Raw genomic sequence first — 19,811 nt, 5'->3', positions numbered from 1 at the left:
AGAGTTTGCAGTTATAAATGAATGTTTTTAAATACTTTCAGAGTTTGCATCTGTAAATAAAGCTTGTCACCCTGTAAATACAATCTGCCTGAAAAATTTGAGTTTGCAAATGTGCAGAAAGGGGTTTGCATGGTTGTAAAAAAGATTTGTATTTGTGGGGGGAAAAAAAAGGATAAAAATGCATGTGAGACTCTGAAGTTGCGGTTGCAAATTCCATATCTTTTAACTTCTATCTGATTGGATAGTGACAAATTGAACTAATCAGAGTTCAGGCGACTTCTTGACCTGCCACACGGCTGCAGTGTCAGGTTTGCTCCTGAAGACCCGGAAATTCAGCCACACGTAGGACAAATGGATTTGAAAAGAATAAGGTTTATTGAGGACCAGGGGATGGAGGGAGTGAAATCAGTTCTGGTTAGCTGGCGGAGTCAGGCAATCCCAGGTCTGTGAGAGAGAATTCCTGAAATGAACTTCAGACAGGAAGTTTAGTCCACAAATCCAAAAGACGTAGTCAGGGCAGGCAACGTTCATTCACAGTGAGGCTCAGTGCAGTACTTATCCAGAGGGACAGGCTATTCCGTGGTCATGCGGGCAAGGGTCAATCCAGGCAGGCACTTGAAGGTAGGGATGTTATGCTCGAGCAGTCTGCTCGATCACGTGTCGAGCATGTGACACGGAAGTGTTGCGAGCATTGTCTCTGAGCATTGATTCAGCATGCCAAAAGTCACGTGATAGACCAAACGAGGCCTCGTTACGTCATCAGCGCGTATCGAGCAGCAAGCGGGATCTTTGAAGGGACCGGGCTTGTCAATCTCTTAGATTCCAAACGCTGAGGAGATTGCGGGTTTTTGAGAGGAGATTCTGTAGCGATTGTGCGACATTGCATTTTGAAAACAAATTTAGGAAAAGCATCACATCAGCATGAGCTTATCTTGGATCACATTTAGCTTTTAGAGATTTGGGGAAACAAATGTCTGCGCGAGACGCAGTTGCCAGAGTAACTGCTGAAGGAGCTCGGAGTATGAGAGAAGGACGGAGCAGGCGGTGCCTTCACCATCATAGGTAAGCTTAATTCCCCTTTCTTTATATAGATGTTTTTTAAATAGCCTTACAAAGAGCAGACTTTAAAGTTAATCATAAACTTCAACCAGAAGCATCAGAGGAAACGTCTCAGTCTACAGCTGCAGAGGAAAACTACAACCTGCAGGACCTTAGACACCAAGCTGGTTTCTGATCACCATCAGCAGAGAATTTAATAATTTTAAACTTGGTTAATTACAATTTTGTTCTTGTGTTTCTTTCAGGTGCAACCTCTCCAAAGCTGGAGAGTTAGTGTGCCAGAATAGGAGCAGACTGAAGCCTGACAGAAAATACGTTTTTTAAATAAAAATTTATGACACATCACAATGTTGCCAGTTTTTTTTTCTCATCATACATTTCAAGATTCAAAGTGTCTTTGTCATTTGCACAGTAAGGAAACAAGTTTCTCTGAACAATGAAAATCTTACTTTGCCGTCCAACCTGAATGCCATAAAACATTATAAAATAAAAATAAACAATTTGAAAAAAAAAAAACTAGATAGACGATAAAAAAAACTGAGTAAATAATCTATGTACATAAATGTGCAGTGAGCTATAAACTGTTGTTTCACATTTAACAACGATCAGCTATGCAAACGAAAACAACTCATGAGGTAGACAAAACACGCATTTGCAATTTCTATTATAAATAATAAGACACATAAAACAGTAAACAATTTTATTACAACTGTATAAAATAACTAACACAGTCACTATGCCCGTTGCACAAACACTTCTTCCCTCATGCCTTCTTACTGAGTAACTACTATCATTACAGATTGGTTTACTTAAGTTACACCACAATTCTGTTACCTAAACAAATGTTACCTAATACCCCTCCTTGTTATTTATGTGAACAACAGAAAATAAATATTCACTTGGATGGTAGATTACATATCGTTTATTGAACACGTATTCAAAGTTGAGATAGGAATGACAGATGTGAGGTGTCAATGCCGTCCTTCTGATACATCAGACTCCTACAGCCAGCAGATGGAGCTCTTTGGTTTGGTCAAATGATTCAGAACACTAAGCCATTTTCAAGCATTTGGTTCAAAGTTGGCTCGATGATTCATGAGGCCTCGCTTTCACCATCCCTACTTGAAGGGATCTGGCAGGGGTCAGGCAAAAGAATATCCACGGACGTGACAGGGTCGATGACAAGGAAGTCTGGAACTAGAAATAACTGGATATCACAAGGTAAGTACTGGTGACCATCTGGCAGGGAAGCAGGGAGTGAAGAGAGTTTAAGTAGGGGAGGGAGCAGGTGAGGGAAATGACAATCAGGACAGGTGTAGGAGATCATCCTGATTGCAGCTCTGCAGAGCAGCTCTGCAACCATGACATGCAGGCTCTTAAAGGGGAGTAGAGTTTCAACATGAACAAAGATGAGTATGTCTGTTACTAATGCAACAGTGGCTATCCCGGAATCCAAGCACTTTTTAAATAGTTACTGCAGCGCACAGAGTTCAGCTGGGGATTGCTGTTGCTATTCATGTGGCAAAAGCTTTGGTGATGATTTTTAGATATGTGTTCATTAATTAATTCTCTGGTCTCTGGACTCTCTGGATTCAGAGTCCAGAGAGCTAACCGTTGCACCATGGAACCCTATATTTGGCAATTCCCCATGCCCTGGGAAAAGCATGCAAGCCACGTCGGTATACTCTATCATCACATTGTTTGGTCAGCTTCACCATTTAGCATCAATCTCACAATAAATGTGAGATGTCAGAGAATGTTTTATGGGCCTCTGTAATAAAACAGCCAGCCATGAAGTGTAGCAAACTAGTCTAATCATTGTCCTGACTGTGTTGAAATGGACTCAACTTGTCCTCGCAACCAGACAGACAATTTCTTGCAGACAAGGCCAAAACGAAGAAAGAGAAGTAGCAATGGATAATTTGTTAGTTGTGGCGCACAAAGCTCAGCTTTTATACAATGTTTGTGGTGGCAAATTGTCAGTGGGGCACTCCGTTTGGAGATTTTGACCCGTCCACTTGCCTTTAAGCTCATCATGTTTCCAGAAAACAGATGCATTCCTACGGAACATGAAGAAGTACAGAGAAGGCGGCTGTAACCACAACTTGGAGGATTCTTTGGACTTTGTATGTCTCTGGAGATGAAGAAAGTGTAGGTACTATTCAGCTGCTAGCAATGCAGCAGAAGCCAGTGTTTTGACGTGGCGTTCAAAGAGGCTGCTGCACTAAGCACGTCACAGCAGGTTCCACCGAGATTTGAACTCGGATCACTGGATTCAGAGTCCAGAGTGCTGACCATTACACCATGGAACCCTACATTTTGCCACTCCCTGTGCCCTGAGTAAAGCTAGCAAGCCATGCTGGCATAATGTAGCGTCACCTTTACAAATCAGGGACATTTTTACTCGAACCTCTGTTGATTCACGTACTGTTTCCCTTTAGTATAATGGCCAGTATCTCCGCCTGTCATGCGGAAGATCGGTCTTCCATTCCCTGATGGGGAAAGGTGGCTGTTCTTAACTTCCTTGGGTATTCATCACAGCCGTGCTTTGCACATCAATGACCAAAAATAGCTCCAAAATCTTCTGACACATAGATTATCTGCTGGAGATGCTTTCTCTAAACTAATATTTCTCTACACTGCCAGCTGAATGCAGCTCGTATGAAGCAGGACCTACCGCACACAGTGACATATCAGCTGCAAGAATGTAGTTGGAGAATGATCTGGCATTTTTACTTGGCATTAAGCTGCTCATGGCTTTTCTTTGTTTACAATGTGTGGGGCAACTGGGCCACGGTTAATGCAGAAACACAGATTTTTCTGAGCAGTGTTCAGAAGCAACAAGTCCATACTTCTGGCTGATGCCTTCAACACTTGTATTAGCACAAAGGCCCCCTGACCTCCATAGCTTCCATTTGACAAACTTACCCATTTCTCCCAAGTCCAAGTTCCCAATCACTTCTCTTTGTATAAAATATGACAAGCTGGGAATGGAATAAGCAAACAATGGTTGCTTGTGTAAGTGAGTATTTCTGTTGCGCAACTTTTTGAGCAGTTGTGGAACCATCAAACGTATGTTTTTGGTTGCCCACTGAAAAAATAATTGAACACAGAGCACTGTTATCACCCATTTAGCTATCTTCTCTCTCTGTGTGCTCATGGCGTTTGCAATAAAATCACTTGAAAGGCCTAATCCAAATCCTGAACAGACATCTGACCAAATGATACTTGCCTTATGAGTTTAAGACCGATGCCCTTAAGGTATTTGGTCAGCTTCACGATTTAGCCTAAATCTCACTGTCAAGCCAGTATTTTATGGGGCTCTTTGGTAAAACAGTCAGCAGTAAGGTGTAGCAAATTAGTCTAATCATTTTCCTGACTGTGTTGAAATGACTCAACTTGTCCTCGCAACCAGACAGACAATTTCTTGCAGACAAGGCCAAAACGAAGAAAGAGAAGTAGCAATGGATAATTTGTTAGTTGTGGCGCACAAAGCTCAGCTTTTATACAATGTTTGTGGTGGCAAATTGTCAGTGGGGCACTCCGTTTGGAGATTTTGACCCGTCCACTTGCCTTTAAGCTCATCATGTTTCCAGAAAACAGATGCATTCCTACGGAACATGAAGAAGTACAGAGAAGGCGGCTGTAACCACAACTTGGAGGATTCTTTGGACTTTGTATGTCTCTGGAGATGAAGAAAGTGTAGGTACTATTCAGCTGCTAGCAATGCAGAAGAAGCCAGTGTTTTGACGTGGCGTTCAAAGAGGCTGCTGCACTAAGCACGTCACAGCAGGTTCCACCGAGATTTGAACTCGGATCACTGGATTCAGAGTCCAGAGTGCTGACCATTACACCATGGAACCCTACATTTTGCCACTCCCTGTGCCCTGAGTAAAGCTAGCAAGCCATGCTGGCATAATGTAGCGTCACCTTTACAAATCAGGGACATTTTTACTCGAACCTCTGTTGATTCACGTACTGTTTCCCTTTAGTATAATGGCCAGTATCTCCGCCTGTCATGCGGAAGATCGGTCTTCCATTCCCTGATGGGGAAAGGTGGCTGTTCTTAACTTCCTTGGGTATTCATCACAGCCGTGCTTTGCACATCAATGACCAAAAATAGCTCCAAAATCTTCTGACACATAGATTATCTGCTGGAGATGCTTTCTCTAAACTAATATTTCTCTACACTGCCAGCTGAATGCAGCTCGTATGAAGCAGGACCTACCGCACACAGTGACATATCAGCTGCAAGAATGTAGTTGGAGAATGATCTGGCATTTTTACTTGGCATTAAGCTGCTCATGGCTTTTCTTTGTTTACAATGTGTGGGGCAACTGGGCCACGGTTAATGCAGAAACACAGATTTTTCTGAGCAGTGTTCAGAAGCACAAGTCCATACTTCTGGCTGATGCCTTCAACACTTGTATTAGCACAAAGGCCCCCTGACCTCCATAGCTTCCATTTGACAAACTTACCCATTTCTCCCAAGTCCAAGTTCCTAATCACTTCTCTTTGTATAAAATATGACAAGCTGGGAATGGAATAAGCAAATCAGCTGCAAGAATGTAGTTGGAGAATGATCTGGCATTTTTACTTGGCATTAAGCAGCTCATGGCTTTTCATTGTTTAAAATGTGTGGGGCAACTAGGCCACGGTTAATGCAGAAACACAGATTTTTCTGAGCAGTGTTCAGAAGCAACAAGTCCATACTTCTGGCTGATGCCTTCAACGCTTGTATTAGCACAAAGCACCCCTGACCTCCATAGCTTCTATTTGACAAACTTACCCATTTCTCCCAAGTCCAAGTTCCCAATCACTTCACTTTGTACAAAATATGACAAGCTGGTAATGGAATAAGCAAACTATGGTTGCTTGTGTAAGTGAGTATTTCTGTTGCGCAACTTTTTGAGCAGTTGCGGAACCATCAAAAGTATGTTTTTGGTTGCCCACTGAAAAAATAATTGAACACAGAGCACTGTTATGACCCATTTAGCTATCTTCTCTCTCTGTGTGCTCATGGCGTTTGCAATAAAATCACTTGAAAGGCCTAATCCAATTCCTGAACAGACATCTGACCAAATGATACTTGCCTTATGAGTTTAAGACCGATGCCCTTAAGGTATTTGGTCAGCTTCACGATTTAGCCTAAATCTCACTGTCAAGCCAGTATTTTATGGGGCTCTTTGATAAAACAGTCAGCCGTAAGGTGTAGGAAATTAGTCTAATCATTTTCCTGACTGTGTTGAAATGACTCAACTTGTCCTCGCAACCAGACAGACAATTTCTTGCAGACAAGGCCAAAACGAAGAAAGAGAAGTAGCAATGGATAATTTGTTAGTTGTGGCGCAGAAAGCTCAGCTTTTATACAATGTTCGCGGTGGCAAATTGTTAGTGGGGCACTCCGTTTGGAGATTTTGACCTGTCCACTTGCCTTTAAGCTCATCATGTTTCCAGAAAACAGATGCATTCCTACGGAACATGAAGTAGAGAGAAGGCGGCTGTAACGACAACTTGGAAGATTCTTTTTTTTTTTTTTTTTTTTTTTTTTTAACCCTGTCCTGTCCAGCAACCTAACATACAGAACGGTTGTTATTAATTTTGATTGTAATCTTATTTTCTTTAGTCTTATATGTCAGTGCCGAACCTGACAGGGAGATAGAGGAAGAGAGAGAGAGAGAGAGAAAAAAAAGGGAGAAAACGACAGGATTAAAATGTGGAAATAACAGTTGTCTATGCTGCCCAGAACATATCACAAAAAAAAAAAAAAACAACAACATAAACTACCACAGTACTACATGATACCAAAAGAAAGATAGAATGATGATAATATAAAAAATTACAATAGTCATCAAACGTACCTGCAGATGAACGTACCAACACACAAACATCAGCTACATCTAGTGAGAAGCGGATGGAGAGACGAGCACGTTTGTGAGCATGCACTTGTTAATATGCATGTGTGGCCATGCAACAGGGAGGAAATGTGTACCCGCAAGGGGGCCGCGATCACGCCGCACCCCGAAGCATCAGCGGGGGACGGGGGGAGCCCGAGGCCCCAAAGGCCAAGCAGATCCACAGAGTACCAAGCCCGGGACAGCCAAAGCAGACAGAGCAGCGGCCCACCTGGACCAGAGCAGAGGGGTCCCTAGACCGGAATCCCCGGCGCGACGGGGCAGGGGCACCGGGCAGCCCAGGGCGATGGCGAGCAGGCCCAGTGGGCGCCGGGCGCTGCGGCACGGGCCGCACGGAGGGCAGGCGCCCCACAGGCCCAAGGGCCACCCTTTCCCCCCAGCAAAGCCCCACCCAGGAACCCGACGGGGCCCGACCGCCCTAGGCAAAACCACCGTGGGCCACGCCAACCCAACACCAAGGCTAGGCACCCCAGGGACAAGAACATGTCTGCAGGTCCCCCCCCCCCCCAAAAAAAAACCCAACCCTTACCCATTCAACCCCCCCCACCAGGGGCAGCCCAGGGACGCTCTCCCTGTCCCTCTCCCTCCCCCGACCCTCTCCACATACACACAACCACATACATTCTCCCTGGGGTCTCACCAGCCCCCCGATGCGGCACCGAGGGCAGCCCCCAGGGCAGATGGCGCCCAGCAGCACCCCACACAGGACTCCAGGCAGGCACCGAACCTCCACCCCCCGCAGCCCCGAGTGCATCCCGGGACACGAGGGCGTAGGAAGACCCCGGCCCCCCCGCCCCCCAGCCTGAGTTTTGTGTGCATGAGTATGGGCTATTTATAATGCAATTAAAAACTGGAAGGAGCCATGAGATGGTGATGGGTCCCACTGCTGCCAGGCAGCAGGACCCCCTCAGGACTCCCTCAGTGTGTCTGAGTGTGTGTTATGTGTGTAGTGCAGTACTGTTAAATGTGGTAGTGTCTAACATGTAAATAAAATCGGGGGGAGAGAGGTCACAAAGGGAGGGGATGGAGGAAGGGCCACCTCGGTGGCTCCTTTCCGCCCACCCATAGCCCATGTGCCCATCCCCCCGAGGCCCTAAATGTATATTGATGTCTAGGTTGTGATTAAAATCTAGTGGGGCGGGCAGTCACAGGTGTCCACCGGGGGATCCCGCAATGGGGACCCCCCAGCCAAACCCACCGCCTCCACCCGCCCCACAGTGCCCTATGTGTAGTGTGTGTGATGTGGGGTGGCGGGGGAGGAGAGGGGCTCGGGAAGGGGCACAACTGGGAGAGAGATCCCCGTCCCAGCCGGGCCCGAGGAGGGGCACAACTGGGAGAGAGATCCCCGTCCCAGGCAGCCAACTCCCCAGCTGGCCGCTGTAGGCGCCCCCGCCCCCCCAAGACCACCAGAGGGAAGAGGGGCAAAGGCCCGGCCCCGCCAAGAGCCCAGCGCACGAGCGCCCCGGACGCCCACCCACCCCCGGCAGCCCACGCCACCACACCAGGGGACCAGAGAGCCCCAGACCACACACACGCATCCTGGTCGGGTCCAAGGCACAGCGCCCCCATCCTCCCCGAAGGAGCCCCCGGCGGGAGGGGAGAGAGCGAGAAGGAGAGCAGACTCCATCCCCACTGCCCACCAGGACTCCCGCCGCCCCCCTTCCCCCTACCCCTCCCTTAGACCCAACGGACACATTGTAATCCCAAGGGTACCTGCCCGGCATCGGATCAGCCCGACCCCGATGGCATGCCCAGGGCGACCAAGCCCCCCCGAGGCCCAGGAAGGGCCCACCGAGCTGGAGGGAGGCAGCCCCCAGACCCCGGGGCACCTTTGTGTGAATATTGTGAGAAAAAGTACAAGGGAGTCAGTAGAAAGGCAGAAAAAGATAGTGAAGCAGAGCATAGTATCTTTTTCCTTTCAGCTCTGACGCACCTCAGACGGAGGACCTGGAGGAATCAAATTCCCGGAAGAAGGAAGGACCACCTTGCAAAATACACATTCACATGAAGGCTCACCACATGCACGCACATAGCCACAATGCTTTGTATCACTATAAATGAGGAGGATAATTTAGTTAGGCGGGTCTTTTGGCTGAACCGAAGGGTCCCGACACTTTGTGTATTAGTGATCAGAAGCTAAGCTAACAGGCCTCCTTCTCGAGAAGATATGTATTGTTTTCTTATTACTGGCTTAACAAAGAATTGTCAATTCTACTCAAACTCTGGTGTTTTTGCCTTCTTTTAAAAATGTGGATTTTTGAACACTCTTCCTTCTGATGATTGATTTACAGGTGGTGAACAAATCTTTTAAAGCCAACAAAGAATATTTTAAAACTTCAAGACCCATCTTGAACATCCTTTGTCCTGTATAATGCGTTCTATGGAGGACTTTGTATTGTATGAGTTGTAAATTTGGGCTGTCTGTCATATTAAAGGCATTAAGACATATTTGTAACCAAAATGGTTGACTAGGATTGATGGATAAATCTATCTCCCATTTTGAAGTAGGTAGGGAATTTGAGTCATCTATTTTTAACATTAATCTGTATATTTTTGAAAGTAATTTGGGGGTACAGAGGTCCATAAAATCTGCTACTATTGGAGGAAGTTCCAGATCTGTTCGGTGAAGAGGGAATTTTGTGTGTATTACGGTTTTGAGCTGTTGATATTCTAAGAATCTGTTGCTGTTAATCCCATATTGTGATGAGAGTGTATTAAAAGATAACATGTTTCTATTATGGATAATATGTTCAAAGTATTTAATTCCTTGGTTAATCCATTGGTTAAAGTTTAGCATATTTTTGTTTAGTAGAATATCAGGATTGTTCCAGATGGGTGTGAGTTTACATGGTATTATTGAGGAGTTGGTTTTATTGAGAAATTCCCACCAGGCTGTCAGAGAAGTGCTGATGTTGACACTTTTAAAGCACTTTTGCTTTTTTATACTTAAGCTGAAAAAAGGAAGATCAGAAATTTCCAAATTGTCACAAAATGTTTGTTCTATGTCTATCCACAGGTCATCTAGTGGACTAGGTTTGAGCCATTTTAGGACATATTGCAATCTATTAGCTAGGAAGTAATGTTGAAAGTTAGGCAAGTCTAATCCTCCTCTATCTTTCGGCTTCTGTAAAGTTTTTAAACTGATCCGGGGTGGTTTATTTTTCCAGAGAAATCGGGAGATGTGTGATTCTAGCGATTTAAACCAGGTAGAGGGGGGTTTCATAGGAATCATAGAAAACAAATAGTTGATTTTGGGTAGAACCATCATTTTTATGGTGGCGACTCTCCCCATGAGTGAAATGGGTAGACATTTCCAGCGAGCAAGATCATCTTTTATAGTCTCAAGAAGGTGAGTGTGATTAAGTTTTGTTAGTTCTGAGAGCCTGGAGGGAATATTTACACCCAGGTATCTAATGTTACCTGATTTTAAGGTGATGCTGGGTAGATTTTGAAAGCTACAGTTGATGGGTAGAACTGTACTCTTAGACCAGTTAACGGAGTAGTCCGACAGTGATGAGAATTTATTAATTAGTGAGATTGTTTCAGATAGAGAGGTTTGTGAGTTCTGGAGGAATAGTAAAACGTCATCAGCATAAAGACTTATTTTATGAAATATATTTTTGGACTGAATGCCTTTAATAGCTTTATTTTGTCTAATTGCAGCGGCTAGCGGTTCAATAAATATAGCAAAAAGTGAGGGAGATAGTGGACAACCTTGTCTGGTACCCCTTTGTAGATTAAAACTTGGAGAGGTCTGGTCGTTTGTTCTAACACTCGCATTAGGAGAACTGTATAAGATTTTAATCCAGTTAATGAAAGATGGGCCAAAGCCGAATCTGTTTAGAGTAGCTAGTAAATATTTCCAGTTAACACGATCAAAAGCTTTCTCTGCATCTAAAGAAACTATTATTGTTTCCAGGTTATTGATGGTAGAATAATCTATTATATTAATTAGTCTCCGCATGTTAACAGTGGAATATCTGCCCTTTATAAAGCCTGTTTGATCAGGGTGTATAATGAGAGGAGTTACTTTCTCTAACCTTCCAGCTAATGCTTTGCAAATTATTTTAAGGTCTGCATTTATCAGTGATATGGGTCTGTAGCTAGATGGTATTGTGGGGTCTTTACCTGGTTTTAATAGTACAGTAATGGTGGCAGAGTTTATGTTTGGGGGTAAGTAACCATTTTCCTTTATTTGTGTCACCATTTTGAAAAATGTTGGGGCCAGTATTGACCAGAATTCTTTATAGAACTCTGCTGGGAAGCCATCCGGACCTGGGTTTTTTTTACAGGGCATATGTTTAAGGGCTTCATGTAGCTCCTCCACTGTGAGGGGGGAATCTAAGGCCGTGACTTGTTCCTGCTGTAAACCTGGAAGATCTATGTTGTTAAGAAAATGATGGATATCATTGTCTGATGGATCTAAGTGTGATGTATACAGAGTTTTATAGAAATCTCTAAAGATGTTGTTTATTGCATCTGGGTCATGCGTAATATTACCTATTGAATCTTTAACAGCCGATATGGTAGATTTTTCCTTATTTATTTTTAACTGGTTAGCTAAAAATCTTCCGGATTTATTACTGTGTTCAAATGTCTCCAAGCGTAATCTTTGCACCAGAAATCCTGTTCTCTTGTTGATTATTTCATTTAATTCCAGTCTAGCCTTCCTTATTTGGTTCATCGTTGGTTCATCTGGTGAAGTACTGTAGTTGTCCTCTAATGATTTAATTCTTATTTCTAATTCTAATATTTTTGAGTTTTCGTTCTTTTTTTTATGTGACGCAAAAGAGATGATTTTGCCTCGCATTACCGCTTTCCCTGCTTCCCACAGAACACATGCTGAGACTCCTGGTTTGTCATTGTTTTCTAAGTATATAGCCCATTCTTTTGTGAAGTAGCTGATAAAGTCGGGATCTTTAAGCAACGCTGTATTAAATCTCCAGCTTTTAGTCGGTGGTGTGATTCTCGTGTTCCTCAAAGTAAAGGAAACTGGGGCATGGTCGCTGATAGTGATGGGGTGAATCTGGGTCTCTGAAATCTCACTCACCAAAGAGCTGCTAAACAGAAAATAATCTAGCCTAGAGCATGAATGGTGAACTGGGGAAAAGAAGGTGTACTCTCTGATATTAGGGTGATAAGACCGCCATATATCGCAAAGTCCAAAATCTTCCATATATTGTTTTACAGTGTTTGTGAATTGCCAGTTTCGATGATTTACAGTGTTACTAGACCTATCAGCTGAGCCCAGAACCATGTTAAAATCCCCTCCTGCGATCAGTGTGCTATCTCTGTGTTCAGAAAGTGATGTGAAGAAAGAGTGAAAGAAGGAGGGATCGTCAACATTTGGGCCATATAAGTTAGCTAAGCATAACTTCATATTTTGAATAGATAATTTTACTATGATGAATCTCCCTTCTGTGTCAGGATTGTGTTTTACTATTATGTTGTCATATGTTCTTTGTGTACCTTGTAAGTCAGAGATCCCACTGGGCATGGTGGTGTTAATTGGAGATTCTCCTCACCTGGCAGTAATGGGAGATGCCATGCACCTGCTGCTGTCTGGCCTTACCAGCCTACTTAAGAGCCAGTTTGCAGTCTACTCGTCGCCAGATCGTTGCCTTACCCTAGTGGTACAACACCGGCCATTAAGTGATTTTTTGACTGTTGTATGCAGTTTCGTTCATAACAGTGTTTTGTCTTGTTTCCCTGCCCTACAGGGGAATGCTGTTTTTTCCAGTTGGAAGGACCTACCACAAGCTCTTCATTCTGGCCTGCTGTCCTGCCACCACCCTCTGCCTCAGTGACTTTCAAGGACTCTGTGACAACTCAAAATAAACTTGTTACTGCTTAACTAAATCCACCATCTGCTCCATCCTGGTTCCTGCCTGTCTTCCCACAAACCTTAACACTTCTGGATCTGTGATAATGCTGATTTCTGTGAATGTTATTTTTCTATTTATCAAAATGGCTACCCCTCTCTGTCTGGAGTTAAAACAGGCTGAGTAAACATGAGGAAACTGGGTTGTAGAGAGAGCATTAACTGATGTTTTTGTCATATGAATCTCCTGTAAGAACACAATGTCTGCCTGCAGATCATTTAATCTATTAAAGATTTTTAGTCTCTTCTCTCTGGTCCCAGCTCCGTGCACATTCCAAGTGATAAATCTAAGGATGGTCATGCTTGTGGTGAAAAAGTGAGTGTTGGATGCTTCTTGTTAATATAAATGTGTATGTGTGTGTGTGTGTGTAAGTGTATGAATATGTATGCGTAATGTTGTGTGCCTGTGTTGAATGTTATTAAATGTACTTGAATTAATAAATGTGAGTGTTGGGTTATATATGCAGGTATTACTAAATGTACTGTGCAGCTTAGCATTAGTGTTATATGGTTCCGTGAGGTGGCAGCTAGAAAAAAAGAAAAACAAAAAAGAGTGCAGAGAGAGAGGAAAAGAAGAATAAAGCGGGAAGAAAACGACAAAAAAGAGGGGGAAGTGGGTGAAAAAAGAAAACGAACCCATAAAATATAAGTCCATTTTGTGAACATTAGAGACTGGCAGTATTATTGTCTATTGTGAACAAACATTAAACTCTGTGACTTAAGCCCAGTGAGTCTGATTAGCGTTTATAACACCTGTGCAAAGTGTGCATTGTGTGGATACATATCTGAGGTCAGTGGAGCCAGGGAGTGGTGTTATGGTCACGATGTAGCTGTCCATTAACGTAAAGCTTGTCCACCGAGATGACAGCGTGGGCTCCTCCGTCCAGGAATTTCCTCCTGATGGGGAACAAGATCTGGCGACGCTCCTGGATTTCTCTGGGAAACTGATCGCTCATACTAAGGTCAGTCCCACGAAGCTGTCTACCGCAACGCTTCACCTCCTCTTTTTCTTTGTGGAGAACGAATTTAGCTACTATCGGCCTGGGTCTGCCCTCCGGTTTTTTTTTTCCCCTATGCGGTGAACCCGATGAAAAGAGATGGCTTTTACCTTTTCCTCTGGAAGAAATAATTGAACACAGAGCACTGTTATCACCCATTTAGCTATCTTCTCTCTCTGTGTGCTCATGGCGTTTGCAATAAAATCACTTGAAAGGCCTAATCCAAATCCTGAACAGACATCTGACCAAATGATACTTGCCTTATGAGTTTAAGACCGATGCCCTTAAGGTATTTGGTCAGCTTCACGATTTAGCCTAAATCTCACTGTCAAGCCAGTATTTTATTGGGCTCTTTGATAAAACAGTCAGCAGTAAGGTGTAGCAAATTAGTCTAATCATTTTCCTGACTGTGTTGAAATGACTCAACTTGTCCTCGCAACCAGACAGACAATTTCTTGCAGACAAGGCCAAAACGAAGAAAGAGAAGTAGCAATGGATAATTTGTTAGTTGTGGCGCACAAAGCTCAGCTTTTATACAATGTTTGTGGTGGCAAATTGTCAGTGGGGCACTCCGTTTGGAGATTTTGACCTGTCCACTTGCCTTTAAGCTCATCATGTTTCCAGAAAACAGATGCATTCCTACGGAACATGAAGAAGTAGAGAGAAGGCGGCTGTAACGACAACTTGGAGGATTCTTTGGACGTTGTATGTCTCTGGAGATGAAGAAAGTGTAGGTACTATTCAGCTGCTAGCAATGCAGAAGAAGCCAGTGTTTTGACGTGGCGTTAAAAGAGGCTGCTGCACTAAGCACGTCACAGCAGGTTCCACCGAGATTTGAACTCGGATCACTGGATTCAGAGTCCAGAGTGCTGACCATTACACCATGGAACCCTACATTTTGCCACTCCCTGTGCCCTGAGTAAAGCTAGCAAGCCATGCTGGCATAACGTAGCGTCACCTTTACAAATCAGGAACATTTTTACTCGAACCTCTGTTGATTCACATACTGTTTCCCTTTAGTATAATGGCCAGTATCTCCGCCTGTCATGCGGAAGATCGGTCTTCCATTCCCTGATGGGGAAAGGTGGCTGTTCTTAACTTCCTTGGGTATTCATCACAGCCGTGCTTTGCACATCAATGACCAAAAATAGCTCCAAAACCTTCTGACACAGATTATCTGCTGGAGATGCTTTCTCTAAACTAATATTTCTCTACACTGCCAGCTGAATGCAGCTCGTATGAAGCAGGACCTACCGAACACAGTGACATATCAGCTGCAAGAATGTAGTTGGAGAATGATCTGGCATTTTTACTTGAGTAGCATTACTACTCATGGCTTTTCTTTGTTTACAATGTGTGAGGCAACTGGGCCATGGTTAATGCAGAAACACAGATTTTTCTGAAGCAGACTGTGTTCAGAAGCAACAAGTCCATACTTCTGGCTGATGCCTTCAACACTTGTACTAGCACAAAGGCAAGGCAAGGCAAGGCAGTTCATTTGTATAGCACATTTCATGTACAGGACAATTCAAAGTGCTTTACATAAAACAAAGCCATTACAGATATTTAGAACAGTAAAAGGCATCAACACATAATCAACACATAATCACAATAAAATAATAAATTACATAAAAATGATTAAAAGCAAGATAAGTTAAAAAAGTTACCGTGCAGATTTCATGCATAGGCGCATGAGAAAAGAAATCTTTTTAACCTGGATTTAAAAATGTCTACATTTGGTGAAAGTTTAATCTCCACTGGCAGTTTGTTCCATTTGTTTGCAGCATAACAGCTAAATGCTGCTTCTCCATGTTTAGTCTGGACTCTGGTTTGGACTAGTTGACCAGAGTCTTTGGATCTAAGAGCTCTGCTAGGTTTATATTCTCTGAACATATCACAGATGTATTCTGGGCCTAAACCATTCTGGGATTTGTAAACAAGCAGAAGGGTTTTAAAATCTATTCTGTGACAGACTGGAAGCCAGTGTAAAGATTTCAAAACTGGTGTGATGTGTTCAGATCTTTTAGTCCTGGTTAAAAATCTAGCAGCAGCGTTCTGGATGAGCTGCAGATGTTTAATGCTTTATTTAGGAAGTCCTGTTAAAAGACCATTACAGTAATCCAGTCTAATGGAGATGAATGCATGGATGAGTTTCTCGTGATCTTTCTGGGAGACTAAACTTTTAATTCTGTTAATGTTTCTGAGCTGGTAAAAAGCTGTCTTAGTGACAGCTTTGATGTGGCTGCTGAAAGTCAGATCTGAGTCTATCTACACTCCCAGGTTACGAACTTGGTTGGTGATTTTAAGAGCCCGAGTCTCCAGGTGTTTGCCAATGCTGACCCTCTTCTCTTTGCTACCAAACAGAATAATCTCAGTTTTGCCTTCATTTAATTGTAGGAAATTCTCCCTCATCCAGGTGTTTATTTGTTCCAGACACTGACACATTAAGTCTATTGGACTGCAGTCATCTGGTGACAGAGACACATAAAGTTGGGTATCATCTGCATAACTTTGATAACTAATGCTATAGTTCTGTAATATTTTACCCAAAGGGAGCATATACAAGTTGAACAGAAGAGGTCCAAGGACTGACCCCTGGGGGACTCCACAAGTCATGGCCACTCGCTCGGATTTATAGCTGCCGATCGAAAAAAATAACTCCGGCCTTCTAAATAGGACCTGAACCAGTTAAGGACCGCTCCAGAAAGTCCAACCCAGTTTTCCAGCCTGTGCAACAGGATTCTGTGATCTACAGTATCAAACGCAGCACTGAGATCCAACAGAACCAGGACTGATACTTGACCAGAATCGGTATTCAACCTAATGTCATTTAACACTTTGACCAGAGCTGTTTCAGTGCTGTGATGAGGTCGGAAGCCGGACTGAAATTTATCAAGATTTCCACTTTCATTTAAAAAGTCATGAAGCTGGTGAAATACAACTTTTTCAATAATCTTGGAAATAAAAGAGAGGTTAGAGACAGGTCTATAGTTGTTCATTATAGAGGCGTCTAGAGTCCTTTTCTTTAGGAGTGGCTTAATAGCAACTATCTTTAGTGACTTGGGATAAATGCCTGATGCCAGCGAGCTGTTAACTATCAGTAGGAGATCACTTTCTACTGAGCTAAAAACTGTTTTTAAAAAGTCGGATGGTATCATGTCCAGAGTGCATGTTGTTGATTTCAGATGCCAAACTGTTTCTTGTAGGACTTTTAAATTCACCATTTTAAATTGCGACATGACAGCAGAATTGTTTCCGGGTTTTAGACACAGACTAATTTTCTTGTTTGACTGTGTGGAATTAATATTTTGCCCAATTGTTTTAATTTTTTGGCTAAAAAAGTTTGCAAATTGGTTGCATTTCTCAGTGGAAAGAAGTTCTGGGCTTATCTGTATAGGAGGATTAGTAAGTTTTTCAATCATAGCAAACAGTGCGAGAATTGTTGACATTCCTGTTAATGATTTCAGATAAATGCAGCTCTCTGGCCTTGCACAGCTCATTGTTGTAGTTACGCAGGCTTTGTTTGTACAGCTCATAGTAAATTTGAAGTTTATTTTTCCGCCATTTCCGCTCAGTTTTTCTGCATTCTCTTTTTAGGCTGGTAACCACAGTGGTGTTTCTCCATGGTGTTTTCTGTTTGATCAAGTTGCTCTTGATTCTTATCGGTGCAACAGCTTCCATTACATTCAAGACTTTCAGATTGAAATGATTCAGGAGTCCATCAACTGACTCTGCACTGGTTGTTGGTAACATAGCTATGGCATCCACAAACTTAGCACTTGTTCTTTCATTAATGTACCTCTTCCTAACGGAGAAGCAGGTTGGTTGGACATTCTGAGTGATCAGTAAATCAAACAAAATACAAAAATGGTCAGACAAGGCCAAGTCAGTTACCATAACAGAAGAAATATCAACACCCTTTGAAATAACCAGGTCCAGAATATGACCTCGAATGTGGGTTGGTTCTTTTACATGTTACCACAAACCAAACATGTCCAATATGGAAGAAAATTCCTTGATATTACCATCTGTCATGTTATCTATGTGAATGTTAAAATCCCCAGTTAAGATGAAATGGTTAAAATCAGTAGAGATAACCGACAATAATTCAGAAAATTCATCAATGAAATTTACACAGTGTCTTGGACGTCTGTAGATGATTAGAAATAGGATTTTAGGAATGCCCCTTAAAATAAAACTAAGATATTCAAAAGAAGTAAAATTACCAAATGAAATTTCTTTACCCTGGAATGAATCTTTAAATAAGGCAGCTTCTCCTCCCCCTTTCCTCCCGTTTCGACATTTATTCATTAAACAAAGCACCCCTGACCTCCTTAGCTTCCATTTGACAAACTTACCCATTTCTCCCAAGTCCAAGTTCCCAATCACTTCTCTTTGTATAAAATATGACAAGCTGGAAATGGAATAAGCAAACTATGGTTGCTTATGTAAGTGAGTATTTCTGTTGCGCAACTTTTTGAGCAGTTGTGGAACCATCAAACGTATGTTTTTGGTTGCCCACTGAAAAAATATATGAACACAGAGTACTGTTATCACCCATTTAGCTATCTTCTCTCTCTGTGTGCTTATGGCGTTTGCAATAAAATCACTTGAAAGGCCTAATCCAAATCCTGAACAGACATCTGACCAAATGATACTTGCCTTATGAGTTTAAGACCGATGCCCTTAAGGTATTTGGTCAGCTTCACGATTTAGCCTAAATCTCACTGTCAAGCCAGTATTTTATGGGGCTCTTTGATAAAACAGTCAGCAGTAAGGTGTAGCAAATTAGTCTAATCATTTTCCTGACTGTGTTGAAATGACTCAACTTGTCCTCGCAACCAGACAGACAATTTCTTGCAGACAAGGCCAAAACGAAGAAAGAGAAGTAGCAATGGATAATTTGTTAGTTGTGGCGCACAAAGCTCAGCTTTTATACAATGTTTGTGGTGGCAAATTGTCAGTGGGGCACTCCGTTTGGAGATTTTGACCTGTCCACTTGCCTTTAAGCTCATCATGTTTCCAGAAAACAGATGCATTCCTACGGGACATGAAGAAGTAGAGAGAAGGCGGCTGTAACCACAACTTGGAGGATTCTTTGGACATTGTATGTCTCTGGAGATGAAGAAAGTGTAGGTACTATTCAGCTGCTAGCAATGCAGCAGAAGCCAGTGTTTTGACCTGGCGTTCAAAGAGGCTGCTGCACTAAGCACGTCACAGCAGGTTCCACCGAGATTTGAACTCGGATCGCTGAATTCAAAGTCCAGAGTGCTGACCATTACACCATGGAACCCTACATTTTGCCACTCCCTGTGCCCTGAGTAAAGCTAGCAAGCCATGCTGGCATAACGTAGCGTCACCTTTACAAATCAGGGACATTTTTACTCAAACCTCTGTTGATTCATGTACTGTTCCCCTTTTATTATAATGGCCATTATCTCCCCCTGTCATGCGGAAGATCGGTCTTCCATTCCCTGATGGGGAAAGGTGGCTGTTCTTAACTTCCTTGGGTATTCATCACAGCCGTGCTTTGCACATCAATGACCAAAAATAGCTCCAAAATCTTCTGACACATAGATTATCTGCTGGAGATGCTTTCTCTAAACTAATATTTCTCTACACTGCCAGCTGAATGCAGCTCGTATGAAGCAGGACCTACCGCACACAGTGACATATCAGCTGCAAGAATGTAGTTGGAGAATGATCTGGCATTTTTACTTGGCATTAAGCTGCTCATGGCTTTTAGCACAAAGCACCCCTGACCTCCTTAGCTTCCATTTGACAAACTTACCCATTTCTCTCAAGTCCAAGTTCCCAATCACTTCTCTTTGTGTAAAATATGACAAGCTGGGAATGGAATAAGCAAACAATGGTTGCTTGTGTAAGTGAGTATTTCTGTTGCGCAACTTTTTGAGCAGTTGTGGAACCATCAAACGTATGTTTTTGGTTGCCCACTGA

General features: G+C 43.0%; 4 non-coding genes across 4 annotated transcripts; all 4 read right to left on the bottom strand.

Annotated features, from left to right (window-relative positions):
• Nucleotides 1-3,299: 3,299 nt before the first annotated feature.
• trnaq-cug lies at nucleotides 3,300-3,371 on the bottom strand. The gene has a single exon. It is a non-coding gene; the product is annotated as a tRNA-Gln (tRNA).
• A 1,479-nt stretch (nucleotides 3,372-4,850) lies between these two features.
• Nucleotides 4,851-4,922, bottom strand: trnaq-cug. The gene has a single exon. It is a non-coding gene; the product is annotated as a tRNA-Gln (tRNA).
• A 9,750-nt stretch (nucleotides 4,923-14,672) lies between these two features.
• On the bottom strand, nucleotides 14,673-14,744 carry trnaq-cug. The gene has a single exon. It is a non-coding gene; the product is annotated as a tRNA-Gln (tRNA).
• A 4,330-nt stretch (nucleotides 14,745-19,074) lies between these two features.
• On the bottom strand, nucleotides 19,075-19,146 carry trnaq-uug. The gene has a single exon. It is a non-coding gene; the product is annotated as a tRNA-Gln (tRNA).
• Nucleotides 19,147-19,811: the final 665 nt, after the last annotated feature.

Source organism: Melanotaenia boesemani, chromosome 5 (assembly GCF_017639745.1).
Source record: "Melanotaenia boesemani isolate fMelBoe1 chromosome 5, fMelBoe1.pri, whole genome shotgun sequence".
NCBI classification, from domain to species: domain Eukaryota; kingdom Metazoa; phylum Chordata; class Actinopteri; order Atheriniformes; family Melanotaeniidae; genus Melanotaenia; species Melanotaenia boesemani.
This window is presented reverse-complemented; position numbering and strand designations above follow the sequence as displayed.